This window comes from Rhea americana, unplaced genomic scaffold (assembly GCF_003343005.1).
Source record: "Rhea americana isolate MKP2758 unplaced genomic scaffold, rheAme1 scaffold_77, whole genome shotgun sequence".
Taxonomy (NCBI): Eukaryota; Metazoa; Chordata; class Aves; order Rheiformes; family Rheidae; genus Rhea; species Rhea americana.
The window spans coordinates 3,117,270-3,136,001 of NW_028186945.1; the positions used below are offsets into that span (position 1 = coordinate 3,117,270).

General features: G+C 44.2%; 1 long non-coding RNA gene across 1 annotated transcript; it reads left to right on the top strand.

Annotated features, from left to right (window-relative positions):
• The first annotated feature begins 343 nt into the window (after positions 1–343).
• Positions 344–18,732, top strand: LOC146585754 (uncharacterized). Its single transcript, XR_014897949.1, has 3 exons — positions 344–439; positions 4,991–5,054; positions 18,534–18,732. It is a non-coding gene; the product is annotated as an uncharacterized LOC146585754 (long non-coding RNA).

The following is an 18,732-nucleotide window of genomic DNA, read 5'->3' on the forward strand; positions in this document are numbered from 1 at the left end:
CAATGGAATCATTTTAGGTCTAATCTCATCRTTTTCTGGTTTAGATTTAAATCACAATGGACAGGCATCTGTTTTTTTTTTTCTTGGTTATCATCTGACTGTGGCATTTTGAGTCAATTACAGTTCACCTGCTGTTAACTTTTAATTGTTTGTCCAAATCTAAGACAGGGAAGGTAAAGCCAATTTAATTCTTTTTACATGATCAGTCCAGAACAATGATTCAACTGCAGAGAAAAATTATTCTTATCACAGTAGAATGATTTCACCTCTTGTTCCCATTCTCCATGTCACGGTTAAAGACTTGTTTATGTTTCATAATGAATTTTCATTTTCAGGAAGTTAAAGCTTGGCTTCAGAACTGAGTTCCAGTATATCAAATCTCAGCTTGGAAACAAATCATCATTTGTACAAAACTGTGAAGAAATCCAGTTTGCTGGAGGTTAGTAGTTATTTAAGAATGTGTTGTGCTTCTGCTCTTTAAAAATACAATCTAAAGGGTGCTTACATATTGTCCATCACCTCTTGGTAACCTAAGGAAAACAATTCACCTATCAGTGAAAACCAGCTGCTTTTTGACTGCCTTACTGTGCAACAACCACAGTTTATATGATAAAGTGGGAAGGACTATCTTATGCTAATGAAATTGCTTCAGGCAGTTTAAAACAATCCCCTCGCAAGTATTCTGCATGTAGCTAACCTCTGAATAACAGGGAGCGCAGCCGAATGGCCAACACAGCTGAGCTATGCAGATATGAACATTGCTGTGATATAATCTAGGTATACAGAATGAAAGTTTATAGCTTTTTAATTGTTGCTTTCTTTGACAACTTCAACTAAATATCTCCTAAATAAAATAAAATTTGAATTGGCTTCTCTCATCAGCTTTCCAGGAGAACTTTTTGTGTTGTTAGGGCTAAGCACATGGCTAAGCACACGCCAAAGTGCTTTGCTGGATTAGGCCGTTAAGTGTCTCAGTATTTAAACTTCTCAGATCAGTAGAGAGGAGGGAATGAAATCATTCAATGTAGAGAAAGGCCAACATGTTCTAGGAGATCTACTTTGGCTCTTAATGCAGGGTAGACATCAATTTACTTCCACAGAATACAGTTTTGTTTGTTGAAATAACTTCCTGAGAAGTTATGAAAAGCCAAAGATAAAAAAGACCGAGTTGGACCGTTACGTTTATTATTTTACCAGTGTAGAAATATTCCCTACTCTGCGTATCTATAGCTGTTTGGTATCTGAAATTGCATGCCTGGGTCAAATGCAGTTCTGGATAGCAGTGATGGTGATGCCTTCAGCTGATGGTCACAAGATAGTTTATAAGAAATGTAATACTCTCAAATAAGTTCACAGTGCATGATCACCTTATTTCAAAATGGATTAAGTTCTTGGCTGTCACTCAACACTTGTGGGTCTAAAATTTTGAAGCATGAAACCTCCTTTGAACTGTGGAGATGCTTTGAGTCCATAGGCACATAGTGTTGTCAGTATTACTTTCTCCTCTGCCCCTAAGCTTGACTCCTGGGCGTATGCAGAGTGATCTCAGTTGCAATGGTATGGAGGTACTTGACATCTATTTCACACCCATGTTGCAGCAGCCTCTGGAGGATGGATGTTCCTGTCCTATCTTGCCCAAAGGGCTTGATCTGGGAGGGGATTGCAGAAGGAACCCAACAGGGTGATCWCCTCAAGGAGCACTGGAAAAGAAATGTGGCCAACCTCTTTTACACCCAGCRCTTACTCCTAGTACTTGCTATAGGTGCCCCAAAAGATGCAAGAGTTAGGGTGCGCGAGGTTAAGCGCACCGCTGCTTAAAACTGTGTCTTGGAGGACAAGGATCTGACTTGCAGGCTGTAGAGTGCTATATTATATGGTATTTACAGGTCATCCTCTTCTTTTGATAATGTTTTAGGATAATATATTGCAAGAGAGAGAGATTGTGTATATATGAATCATGTTCTCTATCTCTCTAGTTCCAGTAAATATTTATTTATACAGGGCTTTTGAGGTAAGAAAATGACAACTCTCCAGAACACCTACAGCCTGGGGTGGAGGAGGCTTTGCTGGGAGGTGAGAGCTTTCTGTTWGAACCCCCATCAAGCAGAAAAGGGAATCAGACTCTGCTTTTTCTTGCTCTAGGTGACTGCCCTCACCATTTGGTCACTGAGTAGCAAAGGAACTTCGTCTTCTTTAGTTATTTGGTTTGAAAGTTTTTTTTGTTTTGTTTTGTTTTGTTTTTTACATTCCTTTCTCTTATTTATTTTGTAATGATTGTACTACCTCAAGAGTAGGCCTGGGGATGATCCTGCGTGGAAGCAGAGAGTTACTAGYAGTCCAAAAAAGGTTCCCAAGACTGGTAGGATTTAGGGTATGTTCTTGCTAGCCTTTTATCTGTTTTTCTGATACCTTGTACCTCATGCATAAAACTTGAGGAAGATACACTCCCCTTATTTTTAACATAATCCATCTTGTCCTGTTCTCTCCCAGTGGACCAAGCTGGAGGACCTTTATCTGAAGGGTATGACATGGTTAGCAGGAGTGCCYTGCTAGGAACTTCCAGGAGCAGACAGTGGGATGCTACTGGGAAGGACTGGGGAGCTGCAGGGAAAAACATCTGGACAGTTAGGACTTCATGGTGGGGCAGCAAAGCTTTGGCTGATGCTTCCACTGTTGGGACCAGGAGGAAGGAGGCAACAACGCTAGAAGGAGGCAGCCCATGCTGGGCAGCCCTGAGGTCTCTCTGCTCCCACTGCTGCACTGCTTGGTCCTGGACCCTGTGGCAGGCAGTTCCCAGGTGCGCAGCTCTCCTCTGCACAGGCTGATCATTGTAAAGAGTATTCATCTCCTCTAGCTATCATGAAAGCYGCTATTTCCTAGGCAGGGATCTAGTCAACCCTATTGTAGCTAGTCATCTCCATAGAGGAACTGCAARCTGCATGGCCACCTGGCATGGACTGCGTAATTCAGCCCTAACATGACAGGTTATTCAGGCAGTGCTGAGAAGTTTGCTTCACCCATATATTGGTCTGTATTTGCTTATTGCTTAATAGAGAGGTGCTGTCTGTTGGACACCTTCTGCAGCCCTGYATTCAGGCTGCAACATCCTTCATTCTCTCTGCATGTTAGGCTGTCTGCTTCAAGAAACAAATAATAAAACTGTCAGTGTGAGACTCCTGGTATTTATCAGCCTGTTCCCAGCCAGAGCTTTCATGGCTGAGAATATTCCTTGGGAATATAAAAGAATTTCACTTTATTTACAAAATGAGCTCTGTTTCTGCTTCCAGGTTWCAGGCAGATATTGCCAGTGTTGGCCTCCCACAGGCTCTGGGTCCCAGGTTTGAAGCCAGAAGAGACCCGCTGCTTGAAGAGGAGTTAGCCAGGTTACCTCAATGCAAGCAGGGAGTTTAAGGAGCTATGTCTTCCAGGGAGGGCAGGTAGCGACAAGGAGGAGTGGACCCATGGCTGGCCAATGGCCCCRCAGAGCTACTTCATCTAGCACACTTCAGGTCAATCTATGCTATGCTAGGGAATTTCTTCTACCCTCCAAGAGCCTCTTCTCTCCCTCCTACGCCTGCRCTCAGAAAAATCAGCAGAGAATCTTCTCTTTTCTTTGAACTATTTTTCCTTTCAGTGATGGAGTTGTGTGCAAATCATCAAGCTGCGACTCGCACGAGGCAGCAGTCAGTGGGAGGTGTGCATCCCTGACAAATCTCCTGGGACTCTCGGAAGCTCGCAGGATTCTGGGATTTGGGAGTTTTTATACTGAATACCCTCAAGACCTTTTCCATCTGTGCATGTGCAGAAACTCTCTCTCTCTCTCTTTAAATAATGCTTTGCATAACAGAGTATTCTGGATAGGATCAAATGAATCTTCAGACAGTTTTAGAGAATTGCAATGAAAAAAACAATGGGCTGAACCAAATTTGCTTTCTCCTCCAAATCCTCCAGTGGTTTTTGACTGTCACTGCCTATTCGTTTATTGTTGCTTCTTTCTTGTGAAAGAAATTTGGTTTGTTAGCCTGATTATCTTCATTGTGAAGTGATAAATTACTTCATCCCTGTTGCCAATGGTCCACGATGCCTGGAAAAGAAATCCATGAGTCCAAATTGTTCTAATAATTTGCTGATTTCTTTGGGGAAATATGAACAGAATTAATATGATGCTTATGTAATCACTTACTAAGCTATGACTAATTTGCATCCTGGCGATGATAAGAGGAGATAAGAATTTGTGGTGTAAATTACATTCCTGTTTTTCTCCATCCAGCTTTCTGGAGCCTGAGGGCACTAGTTCACAGCTGCAGAGGTGTTCCTCTCAACTGAGCTGCAATCACAGCACCTACGAGATGCTAAAGCCAGGCTAACAAGCCTTGCCAGACCCATGCTACCTTGTGCGGGGCTGGCCCTGGCGTGCTTGCAGCACATTCCCGGGAGCGGTGCGAGGAACGTGGGGCAGAGCCTCCCACGTGGCGTTGGGCAGAATCAGTCGACACAGAGCGGCTCACGACTGGGCCCTGGCCACGGCAGGGGCTGCCAGTGCTGCTGGTAGGGAGTGGGCTTGCACCATGGGGTTGGTGCAGCTCTCCGGGCCTTGGAAAGAGAGGAGGAGGAGGAGGAAGAAGAGGGACTGGGGCCACTGCAGAGGCCGGTGGGTGAGGAAGTTTGGGCATTCCCATCTGTGCAATGGGCTGGGTGGAGCTGACAAGGGTAAGGCTGGGAGGACCGGCTTAGAAAAGTTCAGGAACTGCTGCCTTGACATCTCTGTTGAAGTGGGTGTAGATGTAWTTGGATGCAATGAGATGCTGCTCATGTTCGGGGCTGGCAGGATGAAAGCCCGTGCAGCCCTGGAAGCTGTGTGGCCGAGGCAAAGCCCATGCCCGAGCATGGCAGCCTTGCTGGGAGGCAGAGTGTTTTTGCAGGACTAGCATGACTGSTGGGTGTCCTGGCAGCTCACCCCTCTCCAAGCACCGTTCTTTCCTTCATGCAGGCCAGGTGCTCTTCAACCTGAGATGGTGCCAGCCGGGAGCTCTGGCTGTGGGACACGTCTGCAGGTGAGTGCCCTTTCCTGGTGTCCCGTGTCCCTCCCTTTCTAGGAGGCTGTTAGGAATTTGTTGGGACTTTTTCTGAAGCAGCTGCCAGGGATGACCCACCATTTTCTCTTTCAGTACAGAAATCCTGTCCCAACCTGACAGAAACGGCACAGATGCTTGTAAATCACCTAAACCAAAYTCTATCTTTTGTAGTGAGGCATACAGGGTTTTAGAAAATTGGCATTCCTCCTTTCCCTACACCTGAATTGTGTTTATATTGCTTTGTTTAAGGCTTCTGCCTGAGCACAAGTCCCTGCAGAGCCTGGTCCCAGGGTCCTGCAGCCTGAGACACAGCCGTAACCAGGACTGAGGCAGCTGGACTCTCCTGGCTTGCAGTACAGTATGAGAGAAATGTGCAAAATAAACTGCTTTTTAAGATAAGTAGTGTAAAGCCCAGGTCTTTTAATGTTGTTATCTTAAGCAGTGCCAGTAGARGCAGAAACATTTTAAAATGTGTGGGAGGAAGGCTTATTCAACGCTCCCAACTTCTGCTCTCTTGAGATGGTGTTAGCACACTACGTACCAAGCGGGTCTGGAGAACAGTGAGCTCATTTTCTGGGGCTCTCTCCCATGGCTCTCTCTGCTGTCCAGTACTGGAGGTAAGGTAAGTACTGCAGCCCTTCTTCCAAAGGGAATATTAATTTGGATTTCCTTCCTTTTATGTAGCCACCTAACATCATGATGCACGTAGCCTCCATCTCTCTGTCCAGTTTGACTAGAAAGAAAGCTAACAGGTTTAAAAGTTTTTGAGAGAGATGGAGGACTAGCAGAAAACACACAATCACTGTGCTTACAGAAGTCTAGTTTCCTTAGGAAGTCAGGCTAAAAAATGAGCTTAGCATTACTGTTTACAGGATTTTCTTTCTGTATACTGAAGACATATTGGCACAGGGCAGTATAGTACCTTGCTGGATCCTGAGCAAGCTCTGATTGAGCCTTCATGTCTATGACATTGTGTCACTGTTTGCAGAGGTAAGTTTGGCTTTGGCTACTGGGAACATCTCTTCTGTACRGATGCAGCTGCACTGTTTCTGGCTTGGGAGCTGGCTCATCCAGCATTAGCCTGAAGAGTTCTGCAGTACATTGCACTGTGCAGTGCAGACATAATTAATTCATCCGAGTAGTAGAATTGCCTTGAAAGTTACTCTCCTGGCATGGCTTAGAGGCCAAATTTGARGTCTTTCGAGCAAAGAACTCCTAAGATACAGTCTCTCCTTAAAAAAAATCATCCAAATGTTGCTACTATTCCAATATTTTATTTACTGATTGTTGCACACATCAGGATATCAAACTATGGTTCTGATCCTCTCCAAGCTGTTTTCATGCCTTCTGCTTGGTGTATGGTGGCTGGTATGGTGTTTGAAAACCTGCATCCCTTTTGAGAGATAGTATTGGAAAATGCTTTGGGGGTACAATTTGGATCTCTTTGGCTTAAGATGACGAGGAAATCAGGGATGCATGCACAGACAGACGTAGTTTATGGACATCGGGGGGGTCACTGGTAGCTCGAGGGGGAATGAACTGCACTATTGCTAGCTTTCTCCTTGTGTGCTGCAAGGGCTTCTCGTCACAGTTCTGCCCTGACAGCACAGCTTTCGCTTTCAGAGCCAACGCTTCAAAGTGCTCTGAAACACACACGCATGCTCAAGCTGTTCTGAAATTTGCTATGCCTTAGCAGGGCCAGAGGATAAATTTAGTTTGGGGTCACTTGACACAGCCTGTTCTGTAGACACTGCCTCCTCCATTCACACACACAGCTACTTTTCATATTCGGACTGCTCAAAAACCTCTAACCTGCTCACCCCTGACAACCACAAATACTGATTTGCTACAGCAAACATTCAGTGGAAATGAAGAGTCATTCTGTGAAGGGGTCCCAGCAGTGTGGACCCCAGAATAGGTGCTGCCTAGACGATTTTCCAGATTTGTACAACCTTTTCAGTGCATAGGAGAACAAAAAAAAAAAAATCACAAACCCTTCACAAACAGGCTCGCTGACCTTGCACTAGTCTTCAAGTATGTCATCTGATTACAGTCCCAGTGCTGCATTGCCTCTGAAGAGACTTGGCATCCAGCGTTTCCTCAGAGACTCCCCGTGGAGGGACTGCCCCAGCAGCGAACCTGCGCCCGTGGGATCTGCAGCGCTGCRCTGCCAGCGCAGCAAGCTCCTCTCTGGGTTTGTCGCTGGTTTCTCTCCCTCCCTCTTTCCCCAAAGGAAATTTGCCCAAAGCAGCTTACTGGACCGAGCGTTGCTCTTTGAACACACAGATCCTCTCCGACTCTTGCTGTTTCACTGGTAGTGTCTGATGCCACTGAGAGGTGTGAGCAAGGGTGCACAGATGCGTCCAGGTTTTGGGAAGCTCACCCCACATGCCTGCAGTGCCATTTTCCCCGTCCTCTCCTTGCAGCAGTTTATATAGGTGGCACTGGGATATCATGCCTGGTTTGATGGGAACAAGCTGGAGTTACGTAGGAAAAGTAGTATGTCTTCAAAACACAATAAAAAAAGAACTTCTATAACATAACAAGGCTAGTAGCACCTGATACCTTCCAGAAAGTGAAATCAATACTTGAAGATATAAAGTAAAACTAACTTAAACCTCCCAGTACTAGGAAATTTCAAACTTGCCTTCTATTACACCACTTTCACAACAACCTTAACTCTGCCCACTTTGTGAAATGCTCATCTAATCACTGTGAGAGTTCACAAGACTGCTCCTTTCTCAAGCCTGCAGAGAACAGTGTGGAAACTTCCACGAGGAGGGAGATAGCAAGACCCAGCCTTGGCTAGGGAGAGGCTGAGCTTAGGTCAGATGTGGTGACACAGGAACTCAGCGCTGCATCCTCACTCACAGGTGAACGTCTGCACAAGCCAGTTTCCCAAGCCATGCTCTGTAGGTGCCACGTACTCTGAGGGTGCCACTGCAGCTCTCAGATTCAAGAAACATTTAAATGATATTTGTATTGCAAATTGAGACGGTCCCAGGACCCAAGTGTCTACCCAGATCCACAGGGCACAGTCATAAATAACTGAAATGCCGGTGGATCGGAGGAAGCCTGGGCTCTGCAGAAGCCCATAGGTGGGCAGTAAGGGCATGGAGGAGCACATACATATTTGAACATCTCTGTTTGTCATGAGGCAAAGAAATGGAGCTATCCAAGTCACTTCCATTTAATCTCGGAGCCTCCCAAATGAAGAGGAGCAGTACTTAATGACAACCATAAACCATTAAGTAATTAAGCATGCAAGCTGGAGAAAAACATATGCAAGCAAACCTTGTGCTGTGATGCGTATGTGGAGTYTGAGGTTAGAAAGCTAACATATTGCTACATTCCTCCAATAACAGACCCAGTGCTRTACCGGAGATCAGGATAACCAATATGGTGGGGAAATACTCCTCTTTCTTCCATGAGCTATTGTCATTGGCCTGAAAAACAGCCATTACCACAGTTATATGGAAGTTTGTAACTAGGGCTAAAGTTCAGCCAGCCATTTCTTAAAAATGCTGGCACATTTCTTTAAGCAGGGATGCCAATTCCGTCCATGTTTATGCCAGTGTTTTTATATTATATCCTAGCAGTCTTTACAATTAGAGAATTCTGCCAAATCCCTTCACTCTTTTTTTGTATTTTCTTGGGAGCTGGTGTCCTCTCAGAGCTCTGGCAGAGTGGGCTGTTGGCAAAGGGTGGCTGGAGTCAGCAGTGAGGGCTGTGGTAGGGGGCACCTACCTCAGCATCTGCTTGAGCTGGTTTTCTGGCAGCTTGGGTTCTCGCCTACCTGCTGTCCTGCTGCTTTCAACGCTTTTACTGCTGTCTGYGTGCAGTTGGTTTGCACTCTAGGAGCTTTAATTACCAAGGGATGTCACTAAGTGAATTCATGCACCAAGTCTTTCTTCCCAGCACCTGCGCGGTCTGCAGGGATTTGGGTCTCTCCAGCAAGGCATGCTCCTCCAGAAGGAGCGGTGTCTGGGTTAACTGGGTCCTGAGAGAACAGGGGCCTCCCTTGGCCTTCAAAATGCTGAGCTTTGAAAGACGGATATCTTTTAATTTACTCCAAGATGAAATAGCTGATACGTATTTCCCGCATTTGGAGGGGCCTTCCCTAAAGGGCCGTTTGATTTCCTTGTACAATATTGTGCTACCTCCTCCGGTGAGCGCAGGTGCGCTGGCCCTGGGGAGCGTGTCCGCAGCCTGCAGTGCTGCTCTCCGGCGGCGKCGGAGGGGAGAGGGAGGGAGCTCCCGGCTGCGGCTCCCGCCTCCCCCACGGCCCCTCCTGCCGCAGAGCTGACAAGGCGGCAGGATGCTCTTCGTTTGGGTTTGACGTTATTTTCTCCGCGCTGTAATATCACAGGAGAACCAAGGGCAGATAACGCTCTTTGATCTAAGCTCCAGAGATAATTACAAACACACTGGCAGAAACCGTGGTTATATAACCACGCAAGTGTTACAAGGCAGTGCAGCAAGGCAGAAAAAAAAAAAAAAAAARARARARAGARAWRKGKSRYWWWGATATACCCAAAATGRAATAGTWATATTAGACCAGATGGGTATGTTTTGTGCCAAACTTCTCCTGATCCCCCTGGTAAATAATATTTCCAGCTAGCAAGAGGTTGCAAATTTCTAACTATGTTGGTAAAAGCTATCATTTCATCGAATGTATCAATCTGCTCAGGACATGAAGGAAAGCGTGATCTCAAAGAGCAAAGGTATGTTAAAACTAATGAATATGACCATTCACTAGTTATTGAACAGCATGTGCCTGTTTTGCCAGTTGCAACGCACTGCGACACCTTAGCATTGTCTGAAGTCTGACTCAAAGCCATTTTGTGGATTTACTTTAAGAAAAATAGATATCAYGCTGAGAGGGACATTTTCTGTGTATTGAACCATAGGGGTGGTTCAAGAGAAGATGATGAGATTTCTGGACAAGAGAAAAGGTATATAACCTAAAGCCCATGGATGGGAGCAGAGCTATTTTGTCGTATCTCAGGTCTACTGACATAATTCAGGACTAACTCTGCTGAAGTTTGTAGTGGCATAGCAATATTAAAACAGCAAATGGAGATGCATTTGGGGCTCTGGTTGTATGTACAATAAAATGCTATTTTTTGTATCATTGGGTTACACAGTCATTTAGCACTGTGAAATGTTTCACAGGCTAATGGTCTAAATGCCAGTTTCCAGCCCTGAGCAAGTGGTTTACTGACATTGCCTTCAGTAGAACTGTGTTAGCAAAACTAAATGTGACCATGTGCATGCAAAGACYTAATAAATTAAGGTCTGATCATGAAAATGAGTGACCCAATTTGAGGGAGAATGACTATCATCATCTCCTTGCATGACTTTGGGATAGATTGTGCACTCCTGTGGCAAAAGATAGCAGGGTCGGAAGTTATAGCCTTGTTTGCTGCAAGGGACTTTGAAATGAAATGGAAAATACTGCAGGATTCAGTAAGGCCCAGAAAAAGCAGAAAGGCTATTTCAACTGAAGAGACAGAATAACTATATGTCTGTGAGTCCAACTGTTCTCATGGCTCRTTCTGATGGGCAGTTAAGGCCTCTTTTCTCCATCAACCTAATCTTAACTTGGGATATGAATCCACTTAAGAATCAGCAAAAAATCCAGCTTCTATAAAACTAGGTGTTCTGGAGGCCAAAGGAGGCCCCCGCTTTCCCTCAGGACGCAGCACTAGCACTCAGCCCTCTCTGGAGGCGCACGGCTGGCTGGAGGCACCCCACCGAAATGCAGATCCTGCAGATCTCGCAGGTGGTGTCTGCGGCTGGGAGAAGAGCTTTGGTGTGTGAGCTCATTCTGCAATATCCCCCTGGTAATTAAAGATTGTATAAGTGCTGAGTGACATAAGGAAGAGATTGTGRTAAAGATTTCAGAAGCTGTAAAAAATGTATTAGAGAAGAGGCCTCTGCAGGCTTCAGGTCATTCAGAGCCACCCTGTGCTCTGAGTCCACTTGTTGGTGTGTTGCCAGGAAGCCATTATGTGGCCTATTTCCAGTCCAAAAGTCTACAAAGAACATGCATAAGTAAACACAATATACATACATATACACATATGCATATACTGGGTCTCTGCTCAGAGTTCCCTGGTAGCAAGGATTGCTATGATACAATATAAAAACATTTGAAAGTGTTGGAGTTGGCGTCCTTGCTGAATAAAAAAAGTACTGCAATTTTGCCAAACACTGCTGGCTGAACTTTAGCCTTGGATACAAACTTCCATATAACTATGGTAATGAGTATTTTATAGGCCAGTAGCTCAGAGGATGAAAAGAAACTGTTTCCTTCCCCRGAGAAATGATCTCAAGCTACAGTGCATACTCAGGTATGGTAATGAGGATGCTGCTGAACTGCATTGTGTCCTGCTTTTATAGTTTTTTAATGCATGACTTAATTTTTATTTTATTTTTTTATAGGAGCAGGGAAGTTACAGAACATGGTTTTAACTAGAATTATTAAATTTGTTGGCATTTATTTCCATCTCTTCTTTGACAAAACTTGGGGTATCATAGAGTAGCAGGGCTTGCCAATGAGCTGGCAGTCCTGTTCCCTCACTTAGACATCACAAAGTCCTAGCTAGACTTGGGCCTCCCAGAGCTCTCAAGGTCTACCTCTTCAGTGGGGAGTCTGGCAACCTTTTTAGCTCTCCAGGGCTTCCAGGCTCCAAGCGTCTGAGAAGAAGACCTAGAAAGCCTGCTGTCTTTACCTTGAGGCAATCAGCCCTGAAGCTTTTAACCCTGGAAACTCTGGACACTTAGAGATTCATCACACAAGTTGGCAGAAAATGTTCCATGTCCCTTATTGAAAAGCAAACAATCTGAAATCTTTTTTTTTTTTTTTTTTTTTTTTTAAGATTTCAATCAGCTGCGCTAGTTTTACAGAAGTTTTACACCTGTCCCTGCTGTGTATTCCTTCTTTTCTAGAAATTCTAATTTAAGGACTCTATTTTGTAGCAGTGAAATCATCCTGCAAATGTGGCCCCAAAACATGGAAAAGTCCCTCTCGTTAGGTGCTGCTTACAGATGACACCCAGCTGGCTCTGTCAGCGGGGCCGTGGTGCGGGACACTCCTCCCTTGCTGCTGGCGGTTGGACTGTGAGGACAGAGGGTGGCTGATCCGACAGAAGTGCACGCACAGTGAGCTTCTGGAGCGTGGCATTAGGCGGTGGGGGCTACCTTCCAGCTGACACTGGCCTTTCTCTAGTATAAGCCAAATGTTAGGAGTTACGCTTACTTTACATGGTGGAGGATCAGCTGATCGTCCAGAAAGCTATTCCAGGCAACCGTTGATTTATAAGTGCCGACCTTATAAGAACACAGATGCTGGCAGGTTAGAAAGAGAACAGTGCATCTAAGGTTTTGTCATCATAGTGCAAATATTTTTCTTTTCCAGTTTGGTCTGGGAAAGTTTGTACTTTGGAGGTAAAATAATAGGGATGTTCTGAACTGGTATTTTCTTGTCCTTGAACTGTCTTGTCTGCTGTAGTGCGATTTTAAACAGAGGTGGGAATCATGGTGTTCACATCACTCAGCTGCGTTCAGAGAGACAGATGATGATCCAGGCTGGATCCTAGCCCAGGAAACTAGGATCTGCTGCCAACAGAAAAGGGCAGCAGCTAACTTCGCTGGAGTTAAGTGATGCAAAAAAAAAAACTGGAAAAGCAGGAATGCTTTAGATTACTTGGGAAGATCCCAGCAGGGACCAAATCTAAGTCAGAAAGCCTCTAAAATGAAATGATGAGGAGGTAAAATGATGTTATCTGACAATCTGAGGGAAATAAGAAGTGAAACATACTGTACTTGAACTCGCACACAGGTTAGGGAGAAGTGTGTGTATGCAATGAATATGCTATATTCAATCCAACTGTTCAAATAATATGGACTTGAACAAAAGTATTTGCTGTAAGAGAGGCTAGAAAGCAGATTGTTGGCATTTGCTGACGCAGGCAGAAAGATTCAGGGCAATGCTTCAGTCAAAATAAACTCTCAGAAACATACACAATAACTGCAAGAACATGAATAAAATGGTTTCATTCTCTCACTCGAGAGAAAGCAGTAAGTCTGTGATGAGACTGTTGAAACAGAAATATCGAATTGATAGCGATCTTATCAGCTCAGGTTTCTACAGCACTTTGCAGATGTTTTGGCACAGCTAAGAGGTCTCCTGATGTAGTGAGTGCGTGGCAAGATTATACCTTCGCAAGCGGTGACAAGTTCAGACACGTGAATTACATTGTGGTGCTCAGGGTTACCCGAGAGCCCGGGGCTGCGAGCGCGGGAGGGAATCCGGCGGTTTATGCATGCAGAGCTCCTGTATACATGGAAATCAATTAGGCACAGATTTAAAAAAGAGATGTCTGCATTTGTATTTGATTATGGCTCTGTATCTGCAAGGAACGATGCTGGGAAGTCTGATCAGATCGCCACCTTTAGAAACAGTTACAAAAAGGAACCTATCACAAAACTCCTTCAAGCAGGGCCAGTAGTAGTTCATAAAGGATTTCCTTTCAGAAATTAAATCCTGGTGGAGTTCAGCTGGATGTTTGCCTTCAAATACGTTTTATTTTCCACGTTCTCCTATCTGTATATTGTGTAGAATGACATTTGCATGTAATGAAACTGGGGATCTTTATATTTTTTCCAGTCAGTTCACTTCTTCCTTGCTGTATGGTTACTAATTGGAATATTTTGCTGCGTCATGAATCCTAAGAGACTGCTAGAAAATTTTCTTGCTTTTGGATTACATTCTGGGTTTCCTGAGCACATTCAGTGCAGCTGTGCGACCAGAAATATGTCTACAGGTCAGGAAACAAAGTTGTCCTCATGAGCTGCCTGCAGCAATCTGTGTGTGAGAGTAGTTTGGAGAAAGCTGTGGCCTTCGCTTACAGAATAATCTCAGCAGATGTGAATATTCCAGAACTGATTTTTTACCAGAGTGATATTTTAAGTGAGAYCCAACACTTTTGCTGTTGATAAGGGGTCTCTATTTACTGCCTGCTTTCCTGTTCGGTGACTTTGATGTGCTTCCTTATTAGATCTGGCAACCTGTCCTCAAAACAGCAGCATAGTCATGAGTTAAAATGATGATGGCAATTCTTAAAAAATGAYTCCACTTTGAGAAAAATGATCACGAGCATCTTTTTTATGCAGCAACAAATAGCTCCAACTGTTACTTCTGCTTGGAAGCATTTCTGGCACTGTGTCCCTTACTTTTATCATTCGTCAGTTACTTCACTTAGAGTACATTAATAACACAGAAATAGCAAAACTCTCCCTATAAGAACTGTCCTTGGGCCAGAACATTCCTGGAGGAGAATCCGCATTAGCTTTCAACAGCAAGGACTACTATCTGCAAACTTACTTCTGAGAACCCGGGCTATGAAAATGGCAATTTCCCTGTTCTTCAGCATTCCTATATGGGTGACACAGAAGCTTTAAAAATTCAGTAAGAAAAATGTTTTCTGAAAAAGTATTTATTCTTGGAAAATATTAAAGATATATGTTTACAATTTTAACATCAAGATATCTGTTTAAGATGTTTTCCTGAGACCTTGCATGACTATTTTTTTGACTCTATGTAAAACAAATAAATATAGTAATAACAATTGGTGGGGCCCACATTAAGCTRTCTGCATTTGTCAGTTTTAGGCCTGTTTCATCCTACAGCCTCACAGAAGTGATGAGGTTCACTATTTTTCTCACTGGACTTTGATTTAATTCTCTGAGGCTGTTTCTAATGTAGTCCTAGGTCAGCCAGGCAGGCATGGCTTAAAGAGACTCACTTCCATTTCTGGCAACGCAAACTCAAGTCACAGCCCCCCGGATTATGCCCATTGCGCACCGTTTTGTGAACGCAAAACAGACACAGAGAGGTGAGCGTTGCCTGCAGCTGCAGGGATGTTTCAAGTACATAACATGTGCCCACAAACCAGAGAGGACATCGTGCCTCTTGGCAGGTAGGAAAAATGTCTCCTGTTATCTGATGAAGGAGTGTTGGGTGGAGGAAGGAGAAGTGGAGATCTGACCAAGAGCAATGTAGCAAGAACACAGGCAGCTGGGCTGGCTGCTCCTGCTCCCGTGGAAGCGGGAAAGGGGATGGCGCTGGGGAAAGGGGGTTGTTTTTTGGGGGAAAGAGCCATTCTTCTTTATTTCTTTCCCTCTTTCCTTTTGACAGCTGCTCTTCCTCAAATGTTTTTGACATTTCCCYCATGTCATACGTGAGTGCAGACATTCAAACATTTAAATAACAGTAAGCATTACATTTATAGGCAGCAAATTAGGTCAATTGGTTTACCTAAAAATTAGGTGAGGTGACTCATGCATTACAAGTGTGATGARACCTGGAAAGTTGCTGCTCAGGCTTGTCTGGAGAAAAGACCACCTCATACAACTCAGTATATTTGGAACAGAAAGAACAAGAACAAACAAGGAAAGGAATTGAGGGTTTCTAGTGATATTTCTAATACTTGASACATAGGATAGTTTAAGTGATCAGTTTAACTGATTTTATAAGAAAAAATACTTTTGTTAGTGTCATAAGGAACCTTATTCCTCTTGAGAAGTAGGTGCCCAAGGTGGGAAGTAAAATGACCTAAACTGTCTGRGAAAAGATGCTGGTAACTTGTGCAGATCCAAGTTTCAGCACATTCCACTTCAGAACATTTTTTTCTKTATGCACCTCCTGCATGATACTCCTGGCACGTATTCTAGCCATTGATTCCTGGACATGGGACTAAATACCCCTAAAATTGTGAGGAGCTACTTTTGTTARCTTAAATTCACTCCCATCTTACTGATTTGTTTGAAAGAGCTGAATAAATAAGCATGTTCACACAACATAGAAAAGATACAGAGTGCAAAATGATAATCATTCAACAATGTGAAGACTAAAGAGATCATAGTGCCAGTATTTAATGGCTGTATTTAGTCTTCTATGTGAAATCTGACCTTCTCACTAATCAGTTGTTAGGAGGCGATCCTGAGCCCCACTGAAGTCAATAGCAAAACTCACAACGACCTCAACAGAGCCAGAATTTCATTACTATATTTATGTGTGACAAAAATAATTGGAGTGAAACATGTAAGCATTTTTCCATGTAAGGATATTTTATTCACTGATTATTTTATGCAATGACATTTAAATATTTTCAACTTACTTGGTCCTTGTCAACGTAACTAATTTAGTGGACAAGTAAGTGGAAGAGAATTCTAGTCTTTAAGGCTGTGATTTGTTTCAAAACTAAACTTGAAACTCTCTATGCATGTGCAGTTAATTGTGAACTAATGATTTGAAATGGATACACACACATTACTTTGGCCCTTTTTACTGTTTGCAGATTGCTTGTAAACAGATTGTGAAATCTTTGCATTTCACTCCTATTCCAAACCAGCCATGAATTCCAACAGGAAATTGTTCTTGGTCTGCGAATGATTTATAAATACTCATAGATCACATTGGTGAGCATGTCACAGGATGTTCTTTCATCTAAGTGAAGGATTTGGGTTTGTCCAACTGTATTCCCAACTTAATTTAGGTGATGTACCATGTGATCCTTGTACCTTTTGCTGTACAGTGTGAACTTTTGGCTAACCCAAACATGAGGGACCTATCAGATGTCCAGGGTAACATTACTTACATCCCTAACTACTCCACAAATAGGGAATTTCCAATGGCAATTGAAAATTTCCAGTGTCCTGTTGACCCCTGTGGGCACTGGATGCCCCCAAATCCGTAAACAGTCCTGTTCTGAGCTTTGCGAATCTTGCTGGAGCTGCTCACACGCTTTACACAGAAACATTGCAGGGATTGCAGGTGATGAATTGGAAGGTTTGCAGGCAAACCTGCAATTCAATATCAGGTGTATTTTTTTTATACCTCTTAGAAAAGCCTTATGGAAAACTCTTTGTAAAATGGCAGAGAAATTCTTAGGAAATAAAATGGATCTGCTGCTCCACCTTTTTATCATGGTGAAATATATAACCCCACATGCGCAGAGTGTTTACAATATCAAGGGAATTAAAGCTAGCTGGGAATCAGGAGGGAGAAGATAACAAACCCAAAAAGGCCAACCCATGACATACAAACAGCTACCCTTAGATAGTAGCTTCAATGATTTGCTTATTTTTTCATATATGCTTTCTTACATTAAGGAGATTTATGGCAGCTATTAAAAAATTCTGAAGCTATGAAATGAAAACATTTCCCTATAGTTCATTTCAGTTTTTCCCTAAACATTGAAATGTTGATTTTCTGGAAGGCTTCTGGCTTCTGCAAAGAGTGTTTGTCCATTTCAGTTTATTCCAGTCATCTCCCTGCAAACGTGTTACTGTAAGTACATTTGTCCTTGTTTGCATTTATTTCATGTAGCTGAAGATGAACCATTGCTTAGGTTAGGATATTTAGATATGGAAAAATGACAAACAGCATTCAGATCTTTCAAACACAGGAAGCTAGGGCACCAGGAACGGTGTTTAATAGGCCCTGGCAGGAAACAGCCTTGTTGGAAATACAGGTTTATTTACAAACACATCAAAGAAGATGGACCCTCAGCCTCCGGGCAGGGCGGAAGGTGCATTTTCCTCCATAAACATCCATCTAGACGCTGTGCTGCCTGAGTCCCGGCGCGGCGCGGGGCAGACGCAGCTCCCGCRAGGTTACCCCGCGGCTGCATCCCGCGGTTTCGCTCCGGGGCACGGCTGCGGGAGCCCAGTGAGGCTTCGCTGGCCGAGCCCCAGGCGGGACAGGGGATGCTGTCTCTTTTGGTCGGCTGGAGCCAGGAAAAGTGTTTGGAGAAAATTTGGCTTTGACYTTATGTTTGGTACTTGATTAGGGTGAATACTTCAGAGGGGCCATTTGTGCTGGTGAGATGTATTAAAAAAGAACGAAAATATGTTTATTCCAAAACTTGGGGTCCAGATTGCCTTGAATTTTGGGAACAGCCCAGTCAAGACCTAAACTTCGCTATTCCAGCAAGGCTCCATGTGTGAGGTYGGGACACTGTGAGCTCCTTCTCCAGGAGTGCCCAGAGGAGTGGGAGCACCTGGGCAAGCCCTGGGCACGGGGACAGAGCCACAGCTCGTCCAGCAACAGTTTCGGACGGCCAGCGACGGCCAGGTTGAACCRAAGGCATCTGGACTGAACACTGGTAGCAAACAGTCGATGGCAGATCGGCAGGCGTGCACCTCTGCCCCAGGCCGCGGGGTGCGGGCGGCCCAGCACACGGGGTTTCTGGCGACAGGCGGCCGGTACCGGCAGCTCYGCGGGAAGTGTTTGCGAGCGCCGGTGTCTCGTGGGGGGCTCCTCACCTCTCTTCTCCATTGCACAGCATGGCCTAAGGATGCTAATATTTTCTATGCACAGCTAAATGCTGCTGCTTCTTTATTTTGCCTTTTTATTTTATTTCATTTTATTATTTGCTGTTTYCACAGGTGTTGACAGAAGTCTGTGGGGCCAGGCTAAAATCAGGAAAATGATTCAATGGGACTGCTAAGCCGCCCTTGCTCAACCATGGGAGATTTTCGAATGCCTCGGATTACCTCCGCCTGGTTTGAGCCTGGCGGTAAGCCTCAGCCTTTGACTTAAACAGGAGCAGTGTTAGGTGACTCCTGAATGCATTTAAAAATCCCA